Here is a 22687-nt window from a genome sequence, read left to right as displayed (position 1 = left end):
ATGCAGCATGTAACACTGCTGTATGCAAGGTTATAGTTTGATCTACGAAGTCAGTAAAGTTCAGTATACTGACACCTTCAGCTACAGAAAAAAGAGAGCGTATCAAAGCAGCCATAATACAGTTCTTCAAATAATGTTTTATTTCTGGAGTATCTTGCACTCAAAATAGGACACTTTATTCGGGCTGTTTTAAACTTGTTTCCTCAAAGAAATGAGCTATATAACAGAGTCTCTATCAAGTGAGTCTGTTCATGTGCTCAAATATCTTCCTGAATTGTTCTCCCTCGACTCAAGCAGCTCTCAGTTGTCTTTCTCTGCTCCTTCCTTTCTCGCCCTGTTTCCCTGCCTTTCATTCCTTGTGGCTGGGTGTTGGACTTGCGCCCCACCTCTCTCCTTCCAGGTTACTCGATAACCATTCTTACTCTTTACCTTCATTAGCAGACTCCTACCTTCAGGCATCTGTTTACTTTTTCTGGCTTACAGTATCCATATAAAACAGTGATGTAACTTTATCATGAGAAATATGAACGGTCCTCACTCCTGTCAAGGTTTATAACATTCAATTATAATTGGTTAGAAGATTTGCCTAAATTTAATGCGTAATCCATACGTGTTCAAAAAAGTTCAGTTAAAAGATGGGGTTGACTAGACTGCAAAGTCTCAAATGCTGCTAGGTTTGGAGAACCTTGTCATATATGTTTTACTTCATTTACTTTAGATGTTTAGAGAAGAATATCAGAAGATTCTTAGTGCTTCAGGTCTCTTGGGGTGTACTTGCTGACCAGGATCCTGTCTGCATTGCTTGGATATATTAATGAGATATTTTGTTATAAATCTGTAGTACATAAAGTGTATAATCTTGTAATGGGAGACAATTAAGTCTACTTATGTACTTGAAAAGTTACAAGGGAAAAAATTGTTTTCTTGCATTATTTGACGAGATGAGTAGGAGAAACTGCCTGTCTATATTTGCTTGGGGGCTTATTACTTAGTTGTTTAAATATTAAATTGACATTTAACATGAAATTGAAACTGTGGTCAGTCTTTATTCCTTTGAGGGAGGGTAGGGGGCGAAAGGTTAAAACTGTTTCAAAGCTAGAGTAGCTTTTTTTGGATGGGTGATCTTTAGTCTTCATGGTGGTAGCTGTTAATTCCATATGCCTTCTCTCTGGCTTCTGTCATGCAGCGTGCTTAGAAAAGAAACAATCAATTTTGTTTTCTATTCAAACCGAACACTGGGGTAAACTATTTGGCTATGATCCTCATGTATCCTTTCCTAAAGGGTAGAGAGGACTTTACGCAGGAATGCTGTTCTTAATGTAAGTAAATTGGTATCATGTTTCAGAGTAGTTAAGCACTAAATTTTCCTAGTGAGTATTCCTTCAGAAACATTCACACACTGCATTTTATTGTCTACAGGAGGTAAGCTATTCTTGACCACATTAAAAATAAAAAGTGGTTTCAGGTTGGGGGGGGGGGGGCAAGGGAGGGTGTAAGTAATAGTGTTAGATGCAGAATTTCCATCCTGTGTGTAAGGGATGCAGTGAATTATGATTTTTTTAGTATGCCTAACTCTTCAAATTGGCACCAGAGCATCAGAACATAACTGGTATTGCTACAGTCTGATATATTCCTCCCCCAGATCCCTGGTGAAAGCAATGCATGTTACTGCATTAATGTATTGTTATGGTTTTTTCCACGTTTAGCTCAGCCGGCTGTTGGAGGTAGCCTTTTCTGTGCAGAAGTTTTTAGAGCATAATAAAGCTTTCATTCATAAGGAGGGAACCCGATGTTTACTTTTTTTGGCAGAATTCACCAATCACTCATGAGTAAATCTAAAGTAAAAGCAGATGCGTACAGATATTGAAGTGCCTCCTATACCCACTGTGACTGGGTGCCTGGGGAAATTGGCCGTATCATGAGCGAAGGTAGTTGGCTTCAATTTGGACTGAGGTGCTCAGAAGTAAAAGCCCCTCCCATGCAACTCTGACAAGGGATCTATGTGATGTTAATCCAGTTCGCAAGGTGACAGGTGCTCTTACCTAACTAGCTCATGGGTGCATACACAACCCTGCACCAACTGTTTGACAGAGAAGCTGAGGCTAAAATACGCATAGAAACAGGCCTATTTTTCCTTTAAAATGTGTTCCTGAGAAACAATAAGAAGATAAAGAAAGAATGACTTCAGTAAACAGTAGAATTCCTGTTCTCATTTTATGCAGAAGAATTAGGGCTTGTGCTTTTTTTAGTGCTGCGAATCAACACCTGTTTCAAAAAACTTCACCACTGAAGAATGGAAGAATACCCAGTCGACTTTAAGGCAGAGACAGACCTAACTCTAAATAAATAAATAGAACCAGTTCCTGGCCATAGGGATGTTTGAAATCTCAACTTGAACTTTGCAGATCCCGGTATCTAAGTAAACCCCAGAATTTTGAAGTGTTTGCAATCCAGACACATATTCTACTGTTAATTTTTGCATATACAGTTTTAGGCGTTTTGGTATAAATTCAGAGGATAATCTGGTCATAGAATCATAGAATCGTTTAGGTTGGAAAAGACCTTTAAGATCATCCAGTCCAACCATTAACCTAGCACTGCCAAGTCCACCACTAAACCAATTAAGGGTAGAATAGTAATTTCATGTTTCCCGGCTTGGTGGCTGGATTATTTATAATGCAAGTAAAAACTAGGAATCATTAAGATTGGAAAGGACCTCTAAGATCATCGTTCCAATCATCATCTTCAGCTCAAAGCCTGTTTGCCATTTAGAAATTTGAGGTAAGAAAAATGTCTTACCATGCACATCTCATTATCTGAAGAGAAATTTTTCTTTGTCACGTTCTTCAGCATTTTGTCTTCTCTGGTCCCTCAGCAAACTAACATCTCCTGAGTCCACTGATTTCTGCTCCCTGCCCTGTCTGGGTACTGATACCCTTCTGCGGTCCTGCCTCTGAAAACACTCCACAGTATTTCAGACCAAAATAAAATAATACTTTCATATTAGTGAGTACATCACAGCACATCACCACCTCACACTGAACCATGGGTTTCATAACATCTTAAAGAGATTCAAAGAGCCAACAAAGAGAAGAATTTTCTCTCCGTTAATGAGTTTAGTGGTAGCTAAGCTTGTTAGGAAGACTTTTAGATTATTTTGTAAATAGTAAGGCTTTAAAAGGAAAATGTCTAAAAAGCTGTTCTAGATTCCATCCAACAAAGAGACTGTATCGTTCATTGCAAAATGTTAATTTTGCCTTCATTTTGGTCAAGCAATCCTATATAAGTCATCTCAGTGCAGCCATTATTTATAGCTAATAATCTCTTTTAGCTGCCAAACTGAAACTAGATCTCCTTCACTCTTGAGCTGAAAGCGCTTTTCTTTCTACAATGTGCTGGAAATGTGCCAGTTTACCAGTTCCATTAACTTAATGAGGTCTGACAGCCTGCAGCAAATTTTCTCATAATCTCTCTTGGATTTAAATTTGGTGCTGCACAAACAACTGAGTACGACCAAGTAGTTGCTTTTTAACTCTATATATTCTAAGCAAAATTCTATATGCATCTTAAATACAAAGCAGGCTTGAGTCTTTCTTTTTTGTGGGCAGCTTTTGAATCATGCAGCAATTATTAAATTTACTGATTAACTTTTTAATCTTAACAATCATCTGAATGCTGTATTTGTGTTGACCTGTTAAACATCAATATTAAAACTTCAGGTGATTTCAAGTGTAGTACTGTTGGTGGTAGGAGAAGGATGGTATTTATTTATTTTTATAATACACCTGAATAGTTATATGAGCTGTGAGGTTATGTCATGATTTTCACAGACTAATAAATAATCACTCTTACAAGGTCAACAGTAGTTTTAATGCAAGGTTAATCCTTAGCTTCTGTTTCCTAATACTTCCAATGATTACTGTTCACTAAAGGCTGTAGTATGTTACTAAATTAACAAAAAAATGAATTGCTTGGCAAATTAAGCAGGACAAAAGAAAATCTTGCTTTCTCTTGCTTGAATTCTACCTTCCTACTAGTGATGGTGATATGCTGAAGGCAAAGCTGAAAAAACAGGATTATTACTCATTGCAAGAATAGTGCATTCTTATTTGTATTTGTTTAGTACATCAGATTTCCCTAAATCTGGTAAACCACTTAAATTTAACAGCATGACATTGTAATAGAAAATTGCTAGTGACATACTGCACTTTGAAAATGAGCTTGGAACAAAAGTTTGATCTGAATTTAGAATTGCCAGGGGTATTTCCCTTCTCTGTATTAACGCTTCTGCTGTGAAGTTTTTACTCACACCAGCATTTCCCAAGAAGCTGTAAATTTTGTCTTGAAGTGCTTTGGACATTAAAAGACCTCAGTTCTTCGGGTAGGAGGTGTATCAGAGGAATCTTAAATTTGAAAGTAGGTGACAAAGCACCTCAAGTAGAAACATGCCATCTCACACTGCGTCTTTGTCTGGAGGGTCTTCTTGAATGGGCTTTGTGTATGTTGTATTTTATCACTGTATTTGTGAGTATTAACTTCGCTATATAAATACTATCAGGCAGAATATTTGTACCTCAGCACAGTCCACAGTCTTTTGGTTAACATCAAGTTCTGCAAACTTAATCTGTTAGTCCTCTGTTTAATCTGTTTTTTCCTAAAACAATCTTTCAGTGAGTTGTTTCATCTTTACAAGAGGGCAAAAAACCTTAGGCCTCATCCTTGCAAAATCGTACAAGGGTGCTTTACCTCGCATGACGTATTGCCCAGTGCACTCAGTGGAAGAGTTCATATGTTCATAGCAACATGGAATTGCAACTGCAAGATCTTTTTAGTTAAATTAGAATATCTTTTGTTTCTGACTCCTGGAGAGACTCTTTCTCATCTAAACACATCAAGTTTTTGTGTGTGCAAACTCCATGGAAAATTTGGATGACTGTTGATATTTAGGTAACAAAGCAGTCCAAACGAGTCAAAGTTAAAAATTCAACATAGATGTACAACGTTGTATGGAATGAGTATTAATATCTTGCTTTTCATACTGGGAGCCATATTTTAATGGAGGGAGCAGGGAAGTCACCTGTATGCAACCTCCTAGCTGTAATCCTGCTTTTCCTCAGCCAGTGCTAAATGCATAGCTAAAAGATAGTTCGGGACCTGTTTTTCTGTCTTTAATGTGGGTCAACTCTCATGACCAGTCTCATCATGTCTATTTTGAGTCATTTAATCAGTTAAATCTCAGCTCCTCAAGACAATTGATTTGTAAATTCCCATGAAGAATTAGTTGAAAGATAACAATGAGTTTGCCCTAATGCTTGAAATGCCAGAAGCACTTTTTTTTTTTTTTTTTTTCTTTAAGAGGAAATAAATCACATAGTTTGGAGCCCCATACATGTCTGATTCCAACATGCTGGCAGTATGGTCATTTACAAAAGTTTTTAATTTTATGTTCCTTGGTCTTCCCAAGTATGTGAATAGAGGTGTTAATAAGAGAGAAAATTAGCAGCTGTAGAGAAATCTGTATAAACTCTCTTTTTTGTTTTAATACCAATTTTGCATTGTTGTTTTGTCACTGTGCTATAAATGGTCAGCCTAATGTTGCCATTCATAGACACAGAAAAAGGTAGGAGAGCTGGGGACTGAGAAAATCTGTTGTACAGGCAGGTTTGAGAGCAGATGCAGTGGTGCACTTGGCTTTTGCACTTTGCCTCTAACCATAAACCAGGGCTTTCTTCCTGTGCAGACCACTGCTTGTTCTTTGTGCCCTTATAAGCAGAGATGCCTGGATATGTTATGGCTGAATATTGATATATATCTGATCATAAATTGAGAAATGACCTGTTTTATGTTTGTACGTGCGTGCACGTCCAATGTTTTCTTTGCACTTCAATTCACTGTTCTTGTAGGAAGTGCTGGGCTAGAAAAATGTTGGTTCACCAACATATAGCTCCCCCTTTTTTTCCCTCATGTTCCCGTTCTTGATTGATATTTTAAAAAAAAAAAAAAAAAAAAGGAAGGTGTTAAAATAATTTCATGGTACTCAGAATTATTGGCTTTGCCACAGGCTTCCTGTGTAACCTTGGACAAGTTGCCTGATATACCACATTTTGACAGGGTCTGGAAAAAGGTGGTCACATTAAGCAAGAAAGTTTTGATTATGTTTTCTCAAATAAGACATCTCCATAAAAAATCTACCAAACAAGTCAGGCACAGCAACTTCTAATGAGCCCTTAATTTGTAAGTGTTTTTTAATGGGATGAAATTATCCTCACTAGCAGATCTGAGTCTTTCTAAGCAACTGCACTTTGACTTTTTAGAGACAACCTCAGCAGATGTTCAGGCAGCTGTCCAGGTATCTAAAGATAATAGAAGGGATTCCAACCCACTGATGTCAATAGCAAAACTTTTATTGACTTTGGCAGGCCAAGATTTTACCCCATCACAGATCTGCGCTAACCCTTGTAAAAGAACAGCTCTCCACAAATGGATGAAGATAAGAAATAATTTTAGAGCACATCCTCTTGTTGTCTTCAAGAAGTGGTGTGAATGCATAGTTGAACACTTAACTTCAGGATGTGTAAGAAAAACAAAGCATAAATGCTACTCTTGATGTTCCCTTTTTCACTAACAGGTGATGATACATTTGATACTTCCTGAACACTGGTTTGAGTACTGGCAATGGCAGCATCTATATTGTCATTTTGTCTGTTTAAAGATAGATACCACCATGCTGGATACCTTTCCTGAGCTTCCAAGAACTATTCAATCTTCTCTAAGGACATTTTTTTAATAAAAAAATTCATTACCGTTGTAAATTGTTTGAAGTCTTGAGAAAAGAGAAAGTATGTTCTTGATGAATTCAGAAAAAAAACTATGTGCTTTCAGGTCAAAAGTTCTCACATTCAGTCCTCATTACCAATTATCTACTTAGGTGAGAGCACATTACAAAAACTAACCAACTATATGTTATTATATAATCCACATGTTTTTATTTAAGGCTGTCTTAGTAACTGAGTAGCATATATGAGTAACACATAATAGGGCAGATTTTTTTTATTCCAGTGGGTTCATACCAGTTATTTTAGCTATCTCACTTAAATTCTCTGAATTGCCGATGACTGAACAGGATACTTGGACTTCTGTCTTTTGGGCCTTCAAGTTAGATGTATATCTGCTTTGGTTTTTAAGTCAAAAAGCACCTTGAAGCTTACACATCGGTCCTGTATATAAAATCCTTGTAAGAATCAAGAAACTTGAAAGGGCCTGACCTAATTTGCAGGGTACAGCAGTTCCTTCATTTTGTATTCCACTTCTTTTTTCCTTCAAACCAACTGCTTTAATATTACCTTACCTGAAAAAATGTGAACTAAACCTGTAGTTCAGTAGGACCACAAAGTATTTATATACACACATGGGGGAAGTAAATAACACTATTTTTCTGTTAAAACAGTGAGGATTGTGCTACTGCTACAGGTAAATAATTTTGTGGTGTACTGTTTAACATAAAAGGAAGTGAGATTCCATTTTTTATCTAGAAGTTCATGTTTATGAAATTCAAAATAATAAAAACCTATCTTTTGAAAACTAGCAAGGGGATTTTAGCCTAATTAGATATACTGATTTTGTAAGAAGTCAATATGGTAAAGGACTGTCCAGATATAGTTTGGACATAGTTTAATTTGTGATGCAGCTATAATTATTTAAGAAATGTCCATTATTGTAATTGAAGGTGAACTCTTATAGTGCTTTGCTTTAATTTCAAGTATTAGAATAAAAACAAGCTTTGGGACAGCTCTTTATACTGTAAAAATCTGTCTTTATCCCACTAGCACTTTATCTGAATATGAATCTTAAGCGGCAAGTATTATTTAAGGACCCTGCAGTTGCTCTTCAGTAATATACATCATAACAGCATTTGCTTCCGCCCAGATTCAGGAAAACATTCTAATATGAAAAATCGTTTTATGTGGCCTCTATTTTAGGCCTGACTGCAACCAAGTAATTGCCCTAATAGCTTGGTATTAATGTGTCCTTTGGAAGCAGCAGCTAGAGGTATCGGTACAGGCTGCTGTGTAGGATAAAACATTTCAGGGCATTCCATACTGCTGGAGGAAAAAGGAAGTACATGAAAAAACAGCTGAAATTCAATTTAGTCGCCTAATTGTACAAATACAAATAATTTGTTTGTCATTGCTCTGTTTTATCTGGTTAATGTACATGTATACACAGACAATACATGTAAATACTGTTCAAGAGAACAATATCTAAACTTGGAAAATAGTGAGGAAAGTATACTTAGGCATATTTAGACTTCCACTTAAACCTAGGCAGAGGCCGTCTGGTTACAGGACAAACAATACCAATTTGATAATCCATTCTAGAAAGCAATGTCCTCTTAGTCTTCTCAATAAAATTAGCAGTGGATAAACATTCAGAGATTTGAGTTAAAGATTGCCTCATATGGAGTCTCTCAGACTCATCCAAATCTCATGCGTTTTCAAACTGGGTCATGAAAGTCTTGTGAGAAAAGAGTTTGAGCTGGTTTTTTGGTTGTTTGTTTTTTCCTGCTTCCAATTCAGACTGGAAATTCTGTGAAAATGTTCTTTATTGTGGCATTTCATCATTGGTCTTGGCTTGCAAACAGAAAAAATGGTATGAAGAAAAGATACTTAAACTTTTCTAAATGTGAAAAGTCCAAGACTTTTCCAAAGACCAAACCATTTTTTTCTGGTTTGGTCTGAGATTAAGTGAAATTATTTCTGTTTGAATTAAAGACCAGACTTTTAAAGGTATAAAGCAACTCTGAGACAGATGCGTAATTGGTAGAATTTGCCTAAGTGTTTTGTAGTTGTCTGTCTGCATCTTTAGGAATTTGTTTAGTATGTCTAAAAAAATCCAGTGTTACTAAGAAGTGCTAGAGGCTGAAATTCTCAGTTACTTGCAAAAAGCACATTTGCTTTGCGCGTTAAGCCCTGCTGTTCTTGAGAGATGTAACTTTTCATAGGTCACACACTTGGCGTTGCTACAGGGATAAATTGCCCACAGGACGAGCAGCAGTCACAGCTCCACAGAGCTGCTTTCCAACAGACATCAGGCCTGGCTTGAAAAAAGTCATTGCCGAGTCCCTGGCCTCTGAAACACACAACAGAGTCACCATGTTGTGCACGTTGTCATCAGGCATTTTCTGCCCACGAGGAGCTGGCTGTGCCTGGCTCTGTCCTGATGCGTAAGCCAGCAAACAAACATTGATTTTTAACAGCTTCCTACTATGGCACTCCAGGGTGGAGTCTCTGTCTGTAGTCACCTACTCCGTTACCCAAACTTGTTTGCAATTTGTCTGGTTTTGGTTGAATTTTAAGCAATTTATCAGCTTGTTTTCCCTTGTGTTCTGACCAGGCTGTCAGTTCATATTTAAAACAGCATTAGCGATGTGACATTAACTCTTATGATAACCTAGTAGTTGCTTACTATTGGACATTTAATAGGATTTTTAAGTGAAATTCAGGATACATGAATTGTTCATCAGCAAATATCCAGGAAAATTAATACAAACTCAGAAATGCTGGGAGAAAAGGCAACTTTAATTTTCTTCTAATGTTTGTTCTTTCTTCTGTATTTTAAAAGCCTTGCAAAAGTTGAGTAATAAAAACATGTAGAGGAAGAGAAAGGGGGGGAATATCCCATGCACTTCCACTTTTGAATATGGAAAAGCCTAGATCCTCGTGATTATCTATTTGCACAAATACCCATGGTATTGCTCAGGCTCTAGTTAAGGTCTCAGTAGATTAATCCAGTGAGAGTATGCTTTCATAAACTGGATAGGAGAGGAAAAAGAATATGAATAAAAAGGGCGTATGAGGGGGAAAGCAAGTACAGCCTCAGAGCCTGGCTTAGCTGAAACTGCCCCATCCACAGACAGAATACGCTTGGCTTGCTTTCTCTTTCCATACAAGCCAGGGAGGAAAGCAGTATTAAACCTGCACAGAAAACCACTCAATAATGGACTAAGTAAGGCCATGCCTACTCCCATGTTTTTCGACATAATTTCAAAATTCCTAATTGTTTTTAATCACCAAAGTGAGCAGAGTTGAAATAATAAAGACTGAAATTAAAGACCTGAATAATGTAAACTGTCAAGTCAACTCTCTGCTCTTCATTTGAGGGTGGCATTGTACATTAGCGCCTTCAGTGCTGGTAAAAATCTATGATGCACTAGAATACAAATGAGATTAATTTTGTTTCAGTGTTCCTGCATATGCTTAGCCTACTCTCCTCTCTGCTCTTGGCCTGTGCAGAACTCATGGATATAGAGGCATATACAAGGTGTAAAAGTAGCTGGTAGAAAAGTACTACTGATTTTCCCCACTTTCTCAGAAGATTTTGAGTGAAGAATCACTGCTGATGTCTACTGAAAGTCATCTTGTTAATCACGATTTTGACTTCTCATCACCTTAAAATACCTTCTCGATTCTGGTATTTTCAAAATAAAAATTTACTCCTTTTCTCTCCAGTTCTTGTCTGCAACTTGCATTAACTTACTTGCCTTGTATTAAATGAATACTTTCATATACGTATATTACTATGTATGTAGTTGGTCTCTGGGGGTGTTAGTAGATAGCCGGCTGAACATGAGCCAGCAGTGTGCCCAGGTGGCCAAGAAGGCCAACAGCATCCTGGCTTGTATCAGGAATGCTGTGGCCAGCAGGAGCAGGGAGGTGATTGTCCCCCTGTACTCGGCGCTGGTGAGGCCGCACCTGGAATACTGTGTCCAGTTTTGGGCCCCTCACTACAAGAAAGACATTGAGGTGCTGGAGCGTGTTCAGAGGCGGGCAACGAAGCTGGTGAAGGGTCTGGAGAACAAGTCTTATGAGGAGCGGCTGAGGGAACTGGGGTTGTTTAGCCTGGAAAAGAGGAGGCTGAGGGGAGACCTTATCGCTCTCTACAACTACCTGAAAGGAGGTTGTAGTGAGGTGGGTGTTGGTCTCTTCTCCCAAGTAGCTAGCGATAGGACAAGAGGAAATGGGCTTAAGCTGCGCCAGGGGAGGTTTAGACTGGAAATTAGGAAAAATTTCTTTACGGAAAGGGTGGTCAGGCATTGGAACAGGCTGCCCAGAGAGGTGGTGGAGTCACCATCCCTGGAGGCGTTTAAAAAACGGGTAGATGTGGCACTTCGGGATATGGTTTAGTCTGGTCTACCCTTGATTAGTCTAGAGTGGGCTTGGTAGTGTAGGTTAATGGTTGGACTGGATGATCTTAAAGGTCTTTTCCAACCTAGATGATTCTATGATTCTATGATTCTATGTTAGTTATATAAATGGATATTTTTATGAAATAATCATTCAAAGCTGGAAATAATTTATGGTCTTGTACTACCAGTGTATCTGCAAAGTGCTTACTAGGAAGTGCTAGTGTGGTTTGGTAAGCCTTTTTTCCTCAAAAAAAACCCCCTGGTCTGGGATCTCACAAAAGTTTGAATGAACAAGTTTTTGCTTGGTTTTAGGGCATCCCTATCATTAGTTTAACACAGAAAGCACAGCTGCAAAACTAGTAACTACATTGAAAACCTAATTTTGCTGTTTCTATTTAGTGTTTGTGCTCCTCAAAATACGAGGGGTATATTCTCTGAGTTGTGTTCCATTGTGAAGAGATGCTGTGCAGCCAAAGAGTAAGGAGTAACAGAAAAAAGTTATATTGCAGTGTTGTTTGGTACAAAGATGGCAAGGAAGGAAATGTGGAAATATGCCTGCATGATTATTGAGCAATGGAACACGGAGTGAAGACACGCATGAGATTTGATAGCTAGAGTCACCGTAGGCTGTGAAGGGCTGTGAAGATGGAGGTGAGTAACTTGTGACTGAAACAACAAAGAGGAGGAACCACAGGACAGATGCAGAAAACATAAAGGAGAGAAAAGGGTAATTGGGAAGTGTAGGAAAGTCAGAGGAGAAGAGAGGGGCCAAGAGCTAATGTGAAGGAAGGTGGCTAGAGAAGAGAGCTGGCTCATAGTGGCATGGAGGGAAAAGAGGAGAGCCTGATGCAGTGCTCTTTTAAATAAGACTTTCAGGATTGCTTATCTAATTAAATCAGTGGAGATCTGATTTGAACCAGCTGAGGGTTTGGCCAATTGCTTCTGGTTCTACATCTTTTGCAGATAAGACATTTGAGGGGGTGGGTGGGTGGGTGTGTATATACACACACACATACGTGTTATATGTGTCTTATCTCGCACCCAAAAAAAGTAAATTGTCACAGTAGTTCACAGTATTACAGCCAAGCAAGATATCTCTGCTTTGCTAGATAATATTTGCCATGTGTTTTGTGGTATAATGTGCAATGTTAATCTTGAGGTGGGAATCCCCTGATTCTCAGACAGGGATAACACAAATGGTGGCAATGCTGAGCCCTCCTTAATTCCACTACTAGTATGTTCTCTCAAATGACTGTCTATCCTGAACTGTAGTCACTTTTCTGGCTATCAGTAGTTTTGGTTTTATTTCCATTTAACTCTCCCTGTGCTGATACACCAAGACAAATCTGTGGTTATATTAGTCCTTTGAATACTGGATTCCTTGACTATATCGATAACACTGAAAAAAAAGGTTTCTAGAATAAATAGAGCCCACCTAAAACTGGCCAGGATCAAGAAACTCCTGTCTGCTGCACTGAGTGTAGCTGATCTGATGCTCAACCCTTATCGAGGAAATGTTGCTTTGCAGAAATTTGTGTTGCAAAACTGTAAAGTTACAAAGTGGGATGATATTTTTAACAAAGTACTTGACTGTAAATCATCCTGTAAATGTCATCACATGTTTAAACAATGAGATAGGAATATTAAGCAAAATAATTTTTTCTGTGTAACAGAACTTAAATTGAAAGGTACAGGCTTGTTAACAGTTGTTTCTGAATTGAGAGAGAGAAAGTAATTAAAACACATGATGTTTTCCATATCTAACTTACTAGAGAATAATTCTAGGCCAAAAAATATGTTGTTGAGCTGTGCTTGTGCTTTGAAGCCACAGAAAGAAAGAGAGTTTACATACCAGAGTAGTTAGTCCCAGCCAGTTTCTGTCTCCAGCATATCAGCTCATAAAATTTCTCCTGTCTTTTTGCAATAGTAGTAACACAGCATATTCTTTAACTGTTAGATAGAACAGGAGAACTCAGATGTTTCAGGTTAGATATTCCACACAAAAGATATGAACCTAGATAGTAAGTGTGTATCTAGAATTCTCCTCAATATATAATCCATATTTGCTATCTTAAAAGTCTTCTTACATGTACAAAATTTTGAAGTTCCTACTGATCCCTCAATATGCTAAGCAGGTGTGTAAGTTCAGGTGCACGTTTTCCCCTTGACTTCAGTAAGGCTGCTCACGCACATCAAGTCCTACACCCACTTTGGTGAGACTGGAGGCTTCAAAGCAACTTGGTACCTTTAGGCAGGAACTTCTGCACAGGATGTGCTTTAAAGAAGGGTTATCTAGTTAGCCATTTTGAACACATAATTCAGCAAATGTGATATGGTCCATATTTTTAGTAACTTTCAAGCTGCAAAGTGCCTCTTCCTTCATAATCATACAATTTGCACATCCGGTTACGTATGTAATAGGTCAGATTGTCACAATTATTTAGGTACCTCATGAGATTTTTCAGAACTATGTATCCCCACCTAATTAGATGGGCTGATAGACATCTTTGGAAATCCCAGTGGGGACATCTATAAGTGTCTGTATATAAATAAGATCTTGCATTCACAAGAGACAAAGATGAGATCTGAATCCGAGCATCTGCAGGACTAAAGTGAAGCAAGCGAGATTGTGTTTGAAATTGGACTGTGGCTTTGAAAACTTGTAGCGATAATAGGATGAAGCTAAAGCAGTTAAGAGCCTAATCTTAAATTTTCAACAAAGTATGAGTTTGTGAAAAAGTCAGTATTTGGTTTCAAGCAATTAAAAAAAAAAGTCGTGGTGACTATTCTGGTTATTGAGATTTTCTAACACATGATTTGACATATCAAATGTTGGTCATAAGAGAGAATTGTGCTAATAACATAAATTCTCTCTTACACTCTCCATTTTCCCAAAATCTTTCTTTGCAAGTACAATTACATAAAACAGTTTTCATAGAATCATAGAATGCTTTGGGTTGGAAGGGACCTTTAGAGGTCATCTAGCCCAACCCCCTGCAGTGAGCAGGGACAGCTTTAACCAGATCAGGTTGCTCAGAGCCCCATCCAACCTCACCTTGAATGTTGCCAGGGGTGGGGCATCTACCACCTCTCTGGGCAACCTGTTCCAGTGCTTCACCATCTTTTGCAAGCTATTTAAAAAAAAAAGGACTCACATTTTTTTAGGTTGTCTCTCTGATTGTTGTAGCACAAAATTTTAGCCGTGACTGCGTTTTTTGGATGCTCCTACAACAAGCCCAGTAGCTAAGATTGAATTCATTTTCATGCTACGTTTTTTTAATGTTCTCAGGTAGCTACTTCTTCACTTGAAAAAGATTCAGCTGCCCATCATTGCCACTTTAGAGATATTTTTCCTATGAATTACAACCTTATGACTGAAGTACAGAAACACCCTAGCTTTTCATCAGGAGACATGGGCAAAAGTACCACTTCACTGAACTGCAGCCAATAAAGGGACAGAGGTTGGATTACCACGGGCAAATATTGTGTGTGCAGATGAGTGATGTTGCAGTAAGCTTAAAATTATCTCTCCTCTTCTCCTTTCAGCTGTCCTGAGTTGGTTGGTTTAGGATTTGATCTAAAATATTACACTGGTGTAGCAATTTAACATGAGGTACCATCATACTTTATTTCAATTTGAGCCTGTTTCTGTTTTTAATCATACCATTGTGTCACGTATGTGAGTGAATTTCTGGAAGTACTGGAACTCTGACCCTGACAAGGTATAGACTAATGTTTCTTGGCAATGCTGATACTCCAATATGTTCTTTTACACTGTAGTATTTTATTTAAAGAAGAAAAAAAGAAGAAGGAAAAAAAAAAAAAGGCTGGATCTTAGGATTCAAGTTTGAACAGGCTATGCTGGGTTGTTTTTTTTTTTTTGTCCAGTGAGCCATAAGAAAGGCTAAAATGATAGGGAAATGGCTGGGGATCTTAAAAGACAATAAATAAACACTCGATATCATCTTAATGCTCTTACATATTTCTGAAGAGAAATTACTGCTAATGTGTTAGTATTAGTTCTCCTATTGCCTAATTAAGGAGTTTATAACCTTATGGTGAGACGACAGGCTGCTAGTTACTTCTTTCCCAGTGAAATATAGCCTGATATTCAAAACCAGAGGCCTGTGTTTGCCAGGCCTTGCTCTATGAGAGAGATCCTAATCTCAACAAGATAAACTGCTGAAATAAAAGTTGATGAAAGAACAGTCCGGATAGTGGATTATGCTCTAACTGTTTTACAGTGCTTTGCTTTAGGACAATTCTGTGCTTGTGTCCTTAGGGAAGTCAGTCGAAGAGCTGAAGTTTTCAGTGTTTACAGAATTGTATTCATCTTGATTTTTACCAAGTTAATTTCTGTTCAGTACTTGCATATTCATTTTCATTTTGTACTGGGAAGAAATTATGGGGAAAGGGTTAAGAGCGTGCTTGCTCTTCATCTGTTTTAAATCCATAAATGTGAGCCCCTGTGCTGCTTCTAGGTTTCAGATTACGCTCTGTGATTTATAGAAAAAGGCTGTTCCCCACAAGTTGAAATCCCATGTGTTTCTCCACCATGGTAAAATAACAAATCCTTGAGAATGCTTCCAGTTGCAAAAATTGCAGTTTTGAACTACACTTGTAACTGCTTCCCGCCCCCCCCCTCCCCCCAAAGTGATGGCACTGGCATGGGAAGGGAAGTCCCCTTGTCCTAATGCTATCTCTTCAACGTTTGCCATGCTTTTCATTGCAGTTTACACAAACTGTAGCGACACCCTTATGTTTGTAGTCTTCTATTGCTTTATTTTTGGAGGATACACCCACTAAAAAGTGCAGCTGTGAGCAGACACTTAGATCATTCTGCACAAGTTACTTCCAGAGCCCCCACAGAGGTGGCAGGCCAGGAGCCACGGTGGCCTAACAGTCCATCAGCTTCCAGTCCCTTCCAGTGTCTCATGGTGTAAATCAGTGCAGAGTTTTGCCTCGTGTTTTTCAGTGCATTTCTGTGGCAATGATGGGGTATTTTTTGATTCAGTATGATTTCAGAATACAGCGCTTAGAAACAGCTTCACAGCAGCGACATCCATCTTTTCTTTTTCATTATTAAATGGCAGGAGGATTTGCCAATCACCTCTGCAGTAGAAAACGTCAGGATTTCTGAAATGGTATTATCACTGATTTTGGTAATGTAAATACTGCTGTTCGGGTCAATGGCCTTTTCCTTTCAGATATTTTTTCCTGCTGTAATTCCTGTCTCTGCAACAGGAGAGCTGCTTTATTTTGTCAGTCACAACTGTGTAGTGACTTTCATTTGCGTTGAACAGCTGAGATACCCTCTCAATTTACCTACTTTGCCTTGGTTGAATAGCCTGACCTTGTGAGGGTGTATGAATTAATCTAACCTCTTGCCTATGATTGGTTTTACAAAGAAAAAACAACTTTTTTGTCTCTATTCACTGTTATTTAAAAATACACATACTACTGAGATGAGAGAAAAAAACTGAAGGAGGTTCCAGTGAAAGTAATTGTGTGAGGTTAAATAAGTAGCAATGCAATATTGTTTTGACCTTCCATGGATCCCCTATGAACTGCATCAGTAGTTGACCTAATAAAAGCTTATTTCTTTTGCCTCAAAACAAAAGGTTAAATGGGATGTTATTAGTAATATTACATGATAAGTCTTACTTAAGATGTGGGATACAGCATATATTAAATTAGCATGTTAAAGTATTATGTAGAGTGGAAACAAATAATTGAGAATTCTTAATGAGTTGGTCATAATTTTGATGCTTTTACATCTCATGCTTGGCATTAGATATTTTTGTGTCCAGGTTGTATCTGATGTTTATTCTGGGCCGTGCAAATTAAGCCAAATAGAAAAGCCAAACTCAGCCTTGAGTTTGCAGTGGTCTTGTAACTCCCTGCAACAAATACAACAAAGAGCTACCGTGTAGTGTTAACAGCTTGTTGAGCATAATGAAGTAGTGTAACATCAGCCGGTTTAATATTCAAAGGTTATTGTAAGTTTAATAGGTCAACAATAGAGAGGCAAGTAACCCTAGGCAATATGCTTATTTCTTCCTAGTATCACTGGTTGTAGCCCTGCATATCCTTGTATAATTCAGAGCCATGAATGGCAAGCTCTGAAAAAAAATATTTTTTTTACTCTGAAAAGATTGCTCTTAACCAGATGCTGCAAAATAATATCCATGGGTTTCCATGTGCGCTGAACTACAGCTCTGTTGTGTTCTGTCTTCAACTTCTTTATAAAAGGAGTTTAACATGTCAGACTATGTCTGTAAGACAGTGCCGCACATTATCATTTACTTATCTGTGATCTCATTTGTGTCTAGTTACTTTCAAATTGCTTGGCCTTGAAACCATGTAAAAAAGCAACTGCCTTCTGACTCAGCAAGATGCAGAGAGTGAAGAGCTGAATAAAGCTTCACTGTGATTTGATATGGGTAGCAATATCAATTAGTATTTGATAATGATATCTCCAAAGGTGGGGAACAACAGCCAATTCTGACAAAATGGGAACTGTTTTTTATATTTGTCCTGCTTTCTCTCTAGGGTATTTCAGTCCCTTCCAAAAATAATTTTGTCTTCCTATTTTTTTTTTCCTCATGTCCTTTGCGCAACTCTTCGTACCCTGGTGACAGACATAAGTAAAAACAGAATTGTGAAAATATACAGCAAAGGCAATTTAGGATGTACAAGACAACTCATGCTTTTGTCTGATTTCAACACAAACTTTTATAGTAAGGGTGATGTTCTTAGCTAGCATCATTGTGGGCAGACCACAAAGGAAATCTCTGATGCTACATCTGTTTGCCCCAGCATACCATTAGTTCTGAAAACGTGTGCATGGTCTTTATTCCAGCTACAGCAGTTTGTCTTGGTTCTAGACGTACTACGTGTTGGACCATTTCACTCAAGAGAAGTTGAACAAATTTGAGCGTTGGACTCCAAAATCCTGTGCTATTTAGCTATTCTGGATCCTCTTCTGTTTAGATGGAAACCAGTTTTTGTTTTGTTTGTTCGGACATGCTGGGGAATAGAGGGACAACTGGGGATGGAGCAGAGGGTCAGCACGCTTGAAAATTTCGCATGATGCATTTATCTTCCTTATCCTGTGTCCAGTCTCCCAGTATCATATGAATGCTTTGCAGAAAGCTGTTCTTGAAAATTCAGTTGTGAAATGATCCACCCTGAGTTACAGCAATATAGTCATTGTGCAGCAGTACAGATATTAGGGAGCTTGTACTTTGGGTGGGTTATGAAGACAAGCCTCTTGTGAGACTTGTGCTCCCTGACAGAAAAACAGCTTCCAAAAACTTCTGCGCTTTGCGCCGTCTCTTGCTAACCCATATGGCAGTTATTATTTTTACCTGTGTTAACTCCAGGTCAGGAGAGCAATGATTCTTTCCCTTCTCAGGCCTGCATTTAAATATTCATTTCAGATTGCCTTGATAGGACCATATTTTAAGGGGCGAGACTGATTCACTGTATTTTCCAGAGTCGTTCTGAGTCTCAAATTGCCATTAATGCCTGAAACAAGTCAAGTCACTTGAGCTTGTTTTCCTCTTTCCATATGAACCCCCACCTCCTGCTTCCCCACTGCCCCCTGGACACCTCTCCCAGGCCACCGGTGCAGAGCTCAGGATTCTTCCTGACCTGCCAAATGTAGCTGATCAGGTTTCCCACCAGCTGCACAAAGGCTCCCAAAGCAGGATAAAATCCCCAGTGCTGTGCTGAAGCCAGCGCGTGTGCCCTTCTCCAGCTGTACGCCAGTGTTCCATCTCTGCTGAGATGCAGCTGAGAGCTGGGGAGATCACATCACGCTCCGAGTTGTGGTTGCTGAGCTGCCTGCCCCGCAGGGAGGCTGCATCTTTCCGATGGCTTCCTCCATTTACATACCATGCTCCAGTGGCATGACTATGAAAAACCTGCACAATTAATTTCCTTTTTAAAACTTTTCTTATAATAGTAGGCTATTTTTATTAGTAACTGAAGGTATTAAAACATCAAAATCCTCCAAAGGCAATGTTATTTTTTCAACTTGTTCTTTTTTGCATGTCTATGAAAAATGCACAAACCAAGCTAAACCAGACTATCTGTAGAGAAAAGAGGATTGCTATAACTACATGAAAGGATTTCTGAGTTAAGCCCATGACTTTTGAGAAAGGAGACATGAAAGCTGTAAAATAAAATACAAATCCATTAAAAATGATTGTGGATTTAAAATTATATATTTTAAATAAAAAAAAAGACCAACCACAAATAGTTGGGAGAATATATGGTTGGGGGAGGAGCTTACAAACGTTAATTCAGCTTATGCTAATTCCCCTGGGCCTATGTTCACATTCAGTAAATAATAACCAAGATGTTTACTGGCTGAAGGGTTCACCAAAAGAGTGAATTTGACACTACTCTTACAGAGTATTCTTGCAGAGCAATTTTTTAATTTATAATAACTAATACTCCTGTGGAAGTCAGCCCCTGCATTCCCTCAGGTAGGGCACAGAAGTTACATTATGAGACACATGCATTTAAGTCAAAGCAGCTCATATTTTTAAAATTAAACACTCAAAACATACTATTCTATGGAAATTATTAATCAAATGTCTTCATAGCAATCATTTGCTGCTGACATTGAATTATTCAGTGCTTAGATGAACAAATATGTTTGATGAAACCTTGCCTGTTCATGACCAATTTGCAAGCATGAGTAAGAGTTCAGTAGACATAGATCTTTTGTAACCAGATTACATGTTTGCCGATAATTACTAGAATGCCTTTGACTGCTAAGACCAAAGAAGTTTTAAAAATCTAGCTTACCTGCTATTTGTGATTCTCCTTGTTCTACGTATATCTATTACTTCTGTATTCCTTTTGCATTTAAACCTGTGAAGACACTGGAGGTGGAGGTAGCTGAATTCATTTAATTTGTCTTGTCACTAGTTTCTAATTTCACATTCACGAATGGATGGGAAGTCCAGAGGGCAAAGTCTAGTAAAGAAAGTTGTCCATTAAAAATAAACACATTCACACATTGAAAATGTTATGGGAGCATTTATGTGAACACTAAGTTTGGCTGAAGCCCATTTAATAAAACTTCAGTTTTGTAACTGGTTTGCTCTTCAAGTGTCATCATACTTTTCTAACACTTCTGGGCAGCTTTTACTGTTTTGACCTTAAGATGGTTTTTGTAAATTATTTATGGGTGAGGGTATATTTTGTGAGCCCTCCATAAACATATCATAATGATGACAAACAACAGTTGCCAAGCTCTAGCAACAAATGAAAGGAAAAGCTGGGTAGCCCACATTATTTGAAATAATCAGTGATTCTGATTTTCTTCCTGGGTGCGATGATCAAGCATTTCCTATTACAGAGAACACAGCAATGCAGCCTAATCCCGTCCAACTTATCGCGTCTAAATGTTGCCCAATACGGAAAGACTCCTGTCAACTGTAATGGGCAGGGAATGACAGAATGTGTGAAAAGACAAGAATAACCTTGAGCCACAGCAAATTCTATACCAAAAGCCCCTGGAGGAGTAACGATGAAAGATTTCATTAGACGTAAGTGCACTGATGAAATGGCTTAATGTAGTTACTCTGAATCTCATCCGCCAGATTCTGTGACAAGGAACACTTTTCAGTGCCTGAATGGAAAAAAATATTTCAGTTCACATGCACAACATATTATTCAAATCTGATGTATTAAAGATAAAGTTCAAGTCTAAATAATGATTAGTGCCAAAAACTTCAGGCCAACCAACTTCAACCTTCTTTCTTAATACTTTAGCTCTGTCCTAAGTCAGAAATTTAAGATGACTGCAGAGAATTTAAATATGTTTGAAAACTGAGCTTGACTTCAAATCAGTGTTAGGTTTACTGAGAAACGGGCATTTTGTAAAAGATATTATAAATCTGTGACTCTCTCCTACTGAGCTCTTGTTCTTGTTAAACTCATTCTGAATAGACAGCGCTGACCTTTTAACTCTGATAGTATCAGCATCCGTGTATGTTGGGAGGTCTGTGCCAGACATTATGGTCCTGATAATAAAATGTTCTACAAATGAACAAAAAGGCAAGTGTTATAAATAGGAAATTAGCACCACCTTTCCTCTGTCTTGTTGCTTTAATATTTCTGTTAACACTAAACCAATATGTAGAACACCTTCCTGATATGTAAAGGAGAGCAAATTTCTAATGGCATTACTGAGGATTTGATATAAAATTCAGCAGCTTTGTAAGAACAATAAATATTTCTAATCAGTAATTCTTTTTCCTTTCTTGTTCTTTAATGAAATAATTGTGTATTTTAGATTAGGGATTAATTTTGTAAAACTTCCTTTAAAAAAAAAAAGTTTTTATTTTTCTTGAAACATAAAACAACCAAATCATGCAACTGCTTGCTTCCTTTATTGTAAAGCCACCTGGATTTGTAATCAAAAATCTTAGCCTTGGTCCCAGACAGCATTCTTCTGGGGTGGCCCTGCAGGTCCCCTTGCAGGAAGGAGGCAGGTGGGTGCTGGCCGAAGCCAGTGATGTTCACTGTGGCTGTCGGTGAGTGCGGGACTGGGGAATGAGCCACAGCTTGGGAAACCTATTGAGGTTTTGGCTGGTTGTGTTGTGAAAAATGAATAATATTGCAGTCAGATGTACAAATGGCTCCATTACAATAGTTTGGGGCATTTATAAATGTATAACAACTTTCCAACCAAATGAGAATGTCTGTAAAATTGCCTGAAGTTCTTCAGCATGCTTGTTTTCCAAATTACGTGAAATTCCAGTCCAGATTTCTGATGGACTAATGAAGAGATCAGGTTTCCTCCAAGTGACTTGTTGTAGGTTAAGTATCCTAACAACAAAAGGAGTCAGGAATGATTTCTAGTCATTTTTTTCTGTCAGGCTTTCTTTTGTAATGTGGGTGCTCAATCTATTGTATTTTGTGGCCGGGGGGGTTTTTTATCCTCATTTCTTATGCTTTGAGGAGTGCCTGCATCTGCAACAGGTTACTTTTTCAGTGCCCAAATAAAGCAAACCTAGTTTATACCTACAAATAATGTAGGTTTGTATGAATCTGTTGACCCTATTACCACTGAGATGGTTTTCTGTTGTTGATGAGTTGTTATATCCTTCTTCATCCTTCTGGATCATTCCTATGGGTTCTGACAATATTACAGCTTCACTGGCAGCTTCAGGACCTAATTCTATGAGTTTAAGTCCACAGGAAATGTCACATAGTATGTGCTGTGCTCAGGGTGATCTTGATGTCCTGTTTATATTGAGAAAAAAACCTACTGGTAGCCAGTGAAAGTTATTGGCAATTTTTCTTCAGAAAGGCACAGGCTGAAATGTTGTCTAGTATTGGAAGGAGTAATCCTTAGCTCGATTTTACAGGCATACAAACTACTTCAGTTTATTTTTGAAGGTAATATGCTGATGGTTATTGGAATCACTCAAATGGCAATTGGCAAGTCCATTTGGATGTTGGTTATCATGAGATTAA

At 38.2% G+C, this 22687-nt stretch overlaps 1 protein-coding gene across 1 annotated transcript in view; it reads left to right on the top strand.

Moving 5' to 3' along the window:
• KCNQ1 (potassium voltage-gated channel subfamily Q member 1) overlaps positions 1-22687 on the top strand; it is a 368559-nt gene that overhangs the window by 226471 nt on the left and 119401 nt on the right. The gene's annotated exons all lie outside the window — the stretch shown is intronic.

The sequence above is a fragment of the Pelecanus crispus genome, chromosome 6 (assembly GCF_030463565.1).
Source record: "Pelecanus crispus isolate bPelCri1 chromosome 6, bPelCri1.pri, whole genome shotgun sequence".
NCBI classification, from domain to species: domain Eukaryota; kingdom Metazoa; phylum Chordata; class Aves; order Pelecaniformes; family Pelecanidae; genus Pelecanus; species Pelecanus crispus.
This window is presented reverse-complemented; position numbering and strand designations above follow the sequence as displayed.